General features: G+C 34.1%; 1 long non-coding RNA gene across 1 annotated transcript; it reads left to right on the plus strand.

The window, feature by feature from the left end:
* Positions 1-209: 209 nt before the first annotated feature.
* Positions 210-1,988, plus strand: LOC133186415 (uncharacterized). Its single transcript, XR_009721038.1, has 3 exons — positions 210-695; positions 1,083-1,147; positions 1,833-1,988. It is a non-coding gene; the product is annotated as an uncharacterized LOC133186415 (long non-coding RNA).
* The last annotated feature ends 6,934 nt before the right edge of the window (positions 1,989-8,922 follow it).

The raw sequence follows: 8,922 nt of genomic DNA on the forward strand, positions 1-8,922 counted from the left end.
AGCCGTGACTTGAATGAAATTATTCAGCACTACATGGAGATTCTTGCATATTAATTTATCTAAGTACAGCCTTGTTCTCAAAAAGAAAATTTTTAAAGAATTTTCTTATGTACGTAAAAATCTGAATCCCCTACTGTGGCCCCATCCTAGCCCCAGGGGTAAAATTTGAATCAGATTCTGCATTAAATCTTCTACATGGATTTTTCCTATATATTCCTATGTAAAGATTTGAATGCCCTATTGTGGCCCCATTTTAGCCCCAGGGGTCATGACTTGAACAAACTTGAATCTGAACAACATGGGGATGCTTGCATATTAATTTGAGTAATCAGCCTTTTTGTGCTCGAAAAGAAGATTTTTAAAAGAATTTTCCTATATATTCCTATGTAAAACACTGAACCCCCATTGTGGCCCTACCTATGAATCAAGTGTCATGACAATGATTCTAGAGAAGAAAATTCTTTAATAATCCCTTTTCATTATTTCTTAAACTTCTCCCCTTGTAAAGGGACTTGGCCCTTCATTTAAACAATTTGAATTCCCTTTACCCAAGAATGCTTTGGGACAAGTTTGGTTGAAACTGGCCCAGTGGTTCTTGAGAAGAAGCTGAAAATGTAAAAAGTTAGCAACAACACACAACAGACAGATGCCAGACAAACTTTAAACAGAAAAGCTCACTTGAGCTTTCAGCTCAGGTGAGTTAAAAACAATGATAATTCAGTGTTTCTTGATGATCATGTCATCGTTAATTGTCATAATTGCTGTTATAAAACTTACTTTTATTTTTAAAATTCTTCAGGATAATACAATTTGCCCTTGAGATATCACAAATTGTCAGGTATGAATAGGGTTATATCCCTAACGTGCTACATGCCTTTGGGATGTAGCCTTCCCAGACCTGACAATTTGTGATGCCTCCCTTCTAAAAATGCAATAAATGTATAATAATTTATTTCATAAACTACTTAAGTATGCTCAAGTTATTTACGTGTGAAAGTTAATATCTCATCAAATGCAAACTCATTCTCCAGAAATGCAATTATTCATATTTAACTTTACCTCACATTTTGTCTTTTCCACAGTGAAGTCTACATGCAAGTCGCATTTTCCCTCTGCAATTCTACGTGACTTGATAAGTGATTTTAAGGTTTGTTTTACCATGTCAGTCAACTGGTCCGACTTCGGTTTCAAAACATTCTGCACCTCCATCTCTAAAGATGCCTGTTTCTGTTCATTTTCATCCTGTATCATTTTTGCCATCTCCTACAATGCTAGAAATTCAATGTTATGGGTCACACAACAATTTTAATCTGTAGTAAACTAATTGAAATCATGTTTACAATCATAGCTTAGTTATTAAGAAAGTCTTTATATTCCTAAGTAAAATTTAACTCCCCCTGAAGGCCTTGATTTGAACAAAGTTAAAACTACTTAAATAAGAATGTTTGCATATTAATTTGGCTGACTCAGCTGCCTTGCTTTTCTTGGAAAGAAGATTTTAAAGAGTTGTTCCTGAACATTCTTGTGAAAAACTTCCCCTGCCCCCTCCTCCTTGTCCTGGGGAACAGGAGTTGAACAAATTCTAATTATGGATTCTTTCATATTAACTTAACTCACTTATGCCCTGCATTTCTTGAGAAGGAAAGTTTTAAAGAATTATTCCAATATACAAGGGGTAATCCAAAAATTCGTGGACTGGCGCCATAAAATTAAAACCGCTTAAGATACATCAATGAATTTTTACACATTTATTTAACATCATCTTTCCTGTCTACAGAATAAACTATAAGACATACGTTTCATCTTTGAATAAATAATCAATGTTTTTGTAGGCGATGGATGGTATGACAACACGGCACAACCTCAAAATATGATGCATTTCTACAGTGAGTGTAACGGAGACGAAGCTTTTGATATGAATATTTGTCATCCAATTTTCACATTAATTCATTATTGTGATGTGACACAATTGTTCTGTAAAATTTACAATATTTATCTCATTTTCTTATTTCTATAAAATCTTATCTTAAATTCTATTAATGTTGCTAAAACAATAGAGGTTAAAAATGACACCAGAAAAGGGGTGTGCGCGGGTCTTTTTCCCGAAATTTATAAAATTTTACTTTGGAAAATTTTGCATAGTTATTGGAAATGTTTTGAACAGGTTATAGAGAGGGACAAAATGTGTACAGAAAGGCCTTTTTTGAATGGCGCTAAAGATTCAGAGAGAGGAGAGACACATTTTGTGCCGATGCGCGGTCTTTTTTCGACAACGTTGCTCGTGTGTGGTAGAAATTCCACAAGCGGATTAAGCTGACACAGTCAAATGAGGCGCTTTTTGTTTAGTACATGTATAGATCCATTTACAATATTTTGCATTGAAATCAGCTGTTCATAAAATTTTAAAGTCATAAGCAAGTTGGATTTCAGTCAGTGTTTAGCTACAATATATTTTGTAAAGGTAAGTGTATTGAGGAGCGGACATTAAAAAGTAATGAAGTCGTCGAACGTCATAAAACTAAACGGCGACAGCACCGGGTGACCATATGAAGTGGTATATTGACAAATTATCAACGTATCAAGCTAAAATTTTCAAAACGTATTAAACTTTTGTTGTTTTATATTCCTTGTAAATTTTCTAAGTACAGACTACATAGTTTTTAATTTTATGGCGCCAGTCCACGAACTTTCTGATAACCCCTCGTATTCCTATGCAAAACTTTGACCAACTTTTATTGCCCCAACCTTGACCCAGGGACCATGATTTGAACAATGTTGAATTTATATTACATGGGGATGCTTACATATTCATTTGACTAAATGTTATCTTGTTGTTTTACAGATTTTACATACATAGTTCTATGCATATCCCCCTTTTTATGGCCCCACCTTAGCACCCAGGGCCATGATTTGATCAAACTTGAATCTACATCCTATTTTATATTTCGATCTAAAACTCTGAACCCCCTGTTGGTTTTCAGGAAAATTCAACCTGCTGAAGTTCGTGAAATAAACCTTTTTGTGAAGTTTTGTTTCATATTTGTTTCAAATAAGATATTAAACAATTGTTTCTAGATTTTAATACTTTCCCGGATGGATTAGTGTGACCAATAACTAGGTTTCCCGAGATGACTTTCCACTCGTCTCGGGCAAAAGGAAAGCGTAATTCAAGACCCCTGAATTCCCTGTACCCAAGGATGCTTTGTGGCATGTCTGATTGAAATTGGCCCAGTGGTTCTGGAGAAGAAGTTGGAAATGTGCAAAGATAACAGACAGACAGATACACAACTAGATGGATGCACGACAAACAGACAAACTTTGATCAGAAAAGCTCACTTGAACCTTTGGCTCAGGTGAGCTAGAAACTACAAACATCTATCATCAAAGCTTTAAAAAACATCTATAGATAAAAGTTTTCCAAACTGGAATATGTATGCTAAGCTTGAGTGTACTGCATTAAATTGATTAAATTCATAAAATCGAACAAACAAGGAGAAAATTTATTTGAATGAGACAATTTTTAGCTCACCTGAGCCGAAGGCTCAAGTGAGCTTTTCTGATCACATTTTGTCCCTCGCCCGTCCGTCCGTCTGTCCGTCTGTCTGTCTGTCTGTCCGTCCGTCTGTAAACTTTTCACATTTTTGACTTCTTCTCAAGAACCACTGGGCCAATTTTGACCAAACTTGGTACAAAGCATCCTTGGGTGAAGGGGAATTTAAATTGTTAAAATGAAGGGCCAAGTCCCCTCACAAGGGGAGATAATCAAGAGAAGACAAAAATAGGGTGGGGTCATTAAAAAATCTTCTTCTCAAGAACCACAGGGCCAGTAAAGCTGAAACTTATATGGAAGCATCCTGGGGTAGTGTAGATTCTAAATTGTTCAAATCATGACCCCCGGGGGTAGGGCGGGGCCACAATGTGGAATCAATGTTTTACATAGAAATATATAGGAAAAATCTTTAAAAATCTTCTTCTCAAGAACCACTGGACCAGAAAAGCTGAAACTTATGTGGAAGCATCCTGGGGTAGTGTAGATTCTAAATTGTAAAAATCATGACCCCCGGGGGTAGGGCGGGGCCACAAGAGGGAATCCAAGTTTTACATTGAAATATATAGGAAAAATCCTTAAAAATCTTCTTCTCAAGAACCACTGAGCCAGAAAAGCTGAAACTTATGTGGAAGCATCCTGGGATAGTGTAGATTCTAAATTGTTCAAATCATGACCCCCGGGGGTAGGGCAGGGCCACAATAGGGAATACAAGTTTTACATTGAAATATATAGGAAAAATCTTTAAAAATCTTCTTCTCAAGAACCACAGAGCCAGAAAAGCCGAAACTTACGTGGAAGCATCCTGGGGTAGTGTAGATTTTAAATTGTTCAAATCATGACCCCCGGGGGTAGGGCGGGGCCACAATAGGGAATCCAATTTTTACATTGAAATATATAGGAAAAATCTTTAAAAATCTTCTTCTCAAGAACCACTGAGCCAGAAAAGCTGAAACTTATGTGGAAGCATCCTGGGATAGTGTAGATTCTAAATTGTTCAAATCATGACCCCTGGGGGTAGGGCAGGGCCACAATAGGGAATACAAGTTTTACATTGAAATATATAGGAAAAATCTTTAAAAATCTTCTTCTCAAGAACCACTGAGCCAGAAAAGCCGAAACTTACGTGGAAGCATCCTGGGGTAGTGTAGATTTTAAATTGTTCAAATCATGACCCCCGGAGATAGGGCGGGGCCACAATAGGTAATCCAATTTTTACATTGAAATATATAGAAGGGACAGCAAAATAAAAAGGTACTGTGCTTCACCGTACCTTTTCCGGGATTCGATTCAGAGTTTGATATTTGAATCATTACAGACTCTGTTATAATAATAAGAAGAAACAAATCGACAATATCTTCAAAAATTTATTCATACGTAGAAAAGTCCTTTAATAAAAACACTGAACTATGGAGTAACATTCCTCTATAAATATATATGTACAGTTCTAGTCTGACATAAACTTGACCTCCGGAGTAATATTCCTCTAGAAGGCCATTGCAAAACTTCTGTAGTATGAAAAATTCACTACGGAGTAATATTCCTCTAGAAGCTATATACAGCTCTAGTAAGAAGGTTATGTACAGTTCTAGTAATATTCCTCTAGAAGACTGTGGAATTCTAATGAGAGAAACTTTGCACTACAGAGTAATATTCCTCTAGAAGGCTATGTACAATTCTAAAAAGAGAAAATCTGAATTACGGAGTAACATATTCCTCTATGTTTAGTTGTTCTAAGACAAGAACTAATATACAGAGTAATATTCCCCCAGAAGGCTAAGTATGCACAGTTCTATTGAGACAAAATTAATCTGAAGTACGGGGTAATATTCCTCCAGAAGGCTAAGTATACACACTTCTATTACGATAAAATCTGAACTACGGAGTAATATTCCTCTATGTACAGTTCTACTACAACAAAAACTAATCTACGGAGTAATATTCCCCCAGAAGGCTAAGTATGCACAGTTCTATTGAGACAAAATTAATCTGAAGTACGGGGTAATATTCCTCCAGAAGGCTAAGTATACACACTTCTATTACGATAAAATCTGAACTACGGAGTAATATTCCTCTATGTACAGTTCTACTACAACAAAAACTAATCTACGGAGTATTATTCCTCCAGAAGGCTAAGCATGCACAGTTCTATTTGAGACAAAATCTGAAGTACGGAGTAATATTTCGCTATGTACAGTTCTACTACGACGAAAACCTATCTACGGAGCAATTTTCCTCTAGAAGGCTATTTACAGCTCTTAGAAGACAAACTTTTATCTACGGAATAATATTTTTCTAGAGGAATTCTGATAAGACAAAAATTAACTACAGAGTAATATTCCACTGAAAAACTGTACACTAAAAAGACAAAATATTATCTAAGGAGTAATATTCCTCTAAAAGACTTTGAAAATTCTAATGAGACAAAACATTAACTGCGGAGTAATATTCCTCTACAAGGCTATATAAATTTCTTTTTTTTTTAAATCTTATCTACAGAGTAATATTCCTCTAGAAGGCTATGTACATCACTAATAAAAAAAAATCTTATCTACGGAATTCCAATAAAACAAAATATTAACTACAGAGTAATATTCGTCTGAGAGAATTTCTGTAGTTCCAAAGAGACATCCAGAATGCGGGGGTGAAAACTCAACACACCCGTGTAGACAAAGTCTTTACTACAGGGTAATATTCCTCCAGCAGGCTGAGTATGAACAGTTCTTTTAAGAGAAAAAAAGAACTACGTAGTAATATTCCTCTAGAAGGCTATGTACAGTTCTAATAAGACAAAATCTGAACTAAGGGTAATATTCCTCTAGGATGCTAAGTATGCACAGATCTATTAAGACAAAATTTGAACTACGGAGTAATATTCCTCTAGGAGGCTATGCACAGTTCTAACAAGATAAAATCTGAACTATGGAGGAATATTCCTCTAGGAGGCTTTGTACAGTTCTAATAAGATAAAATCTGAACTATGGAGGAATATTCCTCTAGGAGGCTTTGTACAGTTCTAATAAGCAAAATCTCAACTATGGGGTAATGTTCCTCTAGGAGGCTATGTACAGTTCTAATAAGACAAAATCTGAACTACGGAGAAATATTCCTTTAGAAAAAATATTCCATGTTCAGTTCTTATAAGACAAAATTTGATCTATGAAGTAATATTCCTCTAGAAGGCTACGTACATTTCTTGTAAGAAAAAATCTGAACTGCAGAGTAATATTCCTCTAGATGGCTTTGTTCAGCTCTACTTAGGAAAAAACTTAGCCCTAGAGTAATATCCTTCTTGAAGGCTATGTACAAATCTAGTGAGACTATTTAGTTTTAATTTTAACTACGTATAAATACTTCTCTAAAATAATTTATATGACGGAGTAACATACAACTCTGGTAATACAAAATCTTAACTACGCTGTTACATTCCCCTAGACAAAAAACCCTCAAAAAACTCTGGACTAAGATTCCTTTAGTAGGTTACGTACAGCTTTTAGTAGGACAATAAAAAAGTTTTTAAAAAATTACTCCAGGTATATTGCTCTAGAAATATATGCACAGTTCTAGTGAGACAAAATCATACATGAATCTGAAGGCTCCGGAAGGATATACATGTATACAGCTCTATATACATGTAGTTATAGACAAAATCTTTTGTAAGAAATTATATTCCTCTCTTTGGGCAATTCCAGTAAGACAGAATCTTAACTAAGAAGTAATATTTTTTCTAGTAAGCTTTATACATGTATATCTCTTGTAAGCTTAAATATTTATTACTTATAACGTTTGAAATTGATGTGAATAAGTTTTAATGAAGTGGTTTCCAGTGCTCATGCATTGTCCTCGCCTTCATTTTGAACGTGTAGAGGAATTGAATGGTATATTTGACTTATACATGCAAGAACTGAACTAGGACTAATATGTAGAATCCTTGCACAATTATTTCACTATTCAAAACCCTTGGTATATAGTGGAGGATTATTTCTGCATCTTTCTTGCCATATTTTTTCTTTGCAATTACAGAAAACGCTGCATCTATACGTTCTTGTGTGTATCCAATACAGAGGAATCACTGATGTACAATGTCCCTAAAAATAAAAAAAATTAGTTATTTGATATGAAAAATTCGGAATGAATATACATGTATATATAACATACATAATACACAGTCTCCTGAGCACGCCTATTAATTAATAAGATACTAGGTCACTCACTTCCGTGCACGCTTGTTTTCAGTAATGAAAAATCTGCATATTATTCATCGCACAGATGGTCATGATTTAAAAAGGGTTGAGGATGCTTCTTTGATAACCACGGAATGTGCAAAGTCAAATTATTATTTTTATTTAAAAATGCATATTAAATTAATATATCTACTCTCAAAAACAAAGACTCTAATGAAATATTATACTTACAGAACACAATGGATAAATTTCACTAACAAAACTTTGAATAAAAATATATTTTTTAAAGACCAATTGATTAAATTAATTTTTTCAGCAGAAAATCTGTAAAGTTATTTAACTGGTAATTATTTTCTCAGATGGATACATGATGTAGAGATGCATGTACATTATGTATAATTCTACGTACAATGTAAAGAAAACGTTGTTTATTCCTAATATCTTAAGAGATTATGTTAGTTAAAAAGTATTTAGAAAAGTAAATTTCTCCATTTTTTCCGAATAAAATCGACCGAACTGATTTAAAAGATAAATATTCAAAGAGCGGGCGAATTGCTTACATTCCTCCTTTAAACTATTTTTAGAAATACATTATTGTAGTTGAGGGGATCCAGAATTGCAGATAGACCCTTTAAAACATACAGCATTTCAGACACGGGTTAGATTTCCACTGTGAGTAAAAAACAAAACAATTTCCTTCGTTCGAAGTCTGTATTATTTTTTTTTCTCTTTTGGCGAAAACCATCCTGAGACATAACCCCCTCCCCCCTCTTATTTAAAATTCATCTGTAGGAATATAAATTTTACTCCGCTTAAATACTATGTACTTTAAGTTTTTTTCATCGACAGTTTAAGGAAATAGAAGTTGACGGTACTATAAGAAATTTTATATCATTAAAAATTTAGTAAACTCACTTATCTGCTTATTGTTGCAGATAAAAAAAAGGTTTCTGATTTTTTTTCTTTTTAAATCCGCTTGACACTAAGCTTTACATCGTATTTTATAAAGATATAATATTTATATAGATAAGGCACCATTCTTAGCAATATATAACCCCATCTTCAAGCAAGAATACTGAATTATTTTTTAAGAAAACTTACTGCTTTTACTCAAGTTTTTAGTTCTTGCCGAAAGATCTTTCACAGTTTAGAAGTTTTTTTTTTTTTTTTTTTTTTTTGAAAACGTATGGG

Source organism: Saccostrea echinata, unplaced genomic scaffold (assembly GCF_033153115.1).
Source record: "Saccostrea echinata isolate AGI-Se365-2 ecotype Australia unplaced genomic scaffold, CSIRO_AGI_Sech_v1 ptg000013l, whole genome shotgun sequence".
Lineage (NCBI taxonomy): Eukaryota > Metazoa > Mollusca > Bivalvia > Ostreida > Ostreidae > Saccostrea > Saccostrea echinata.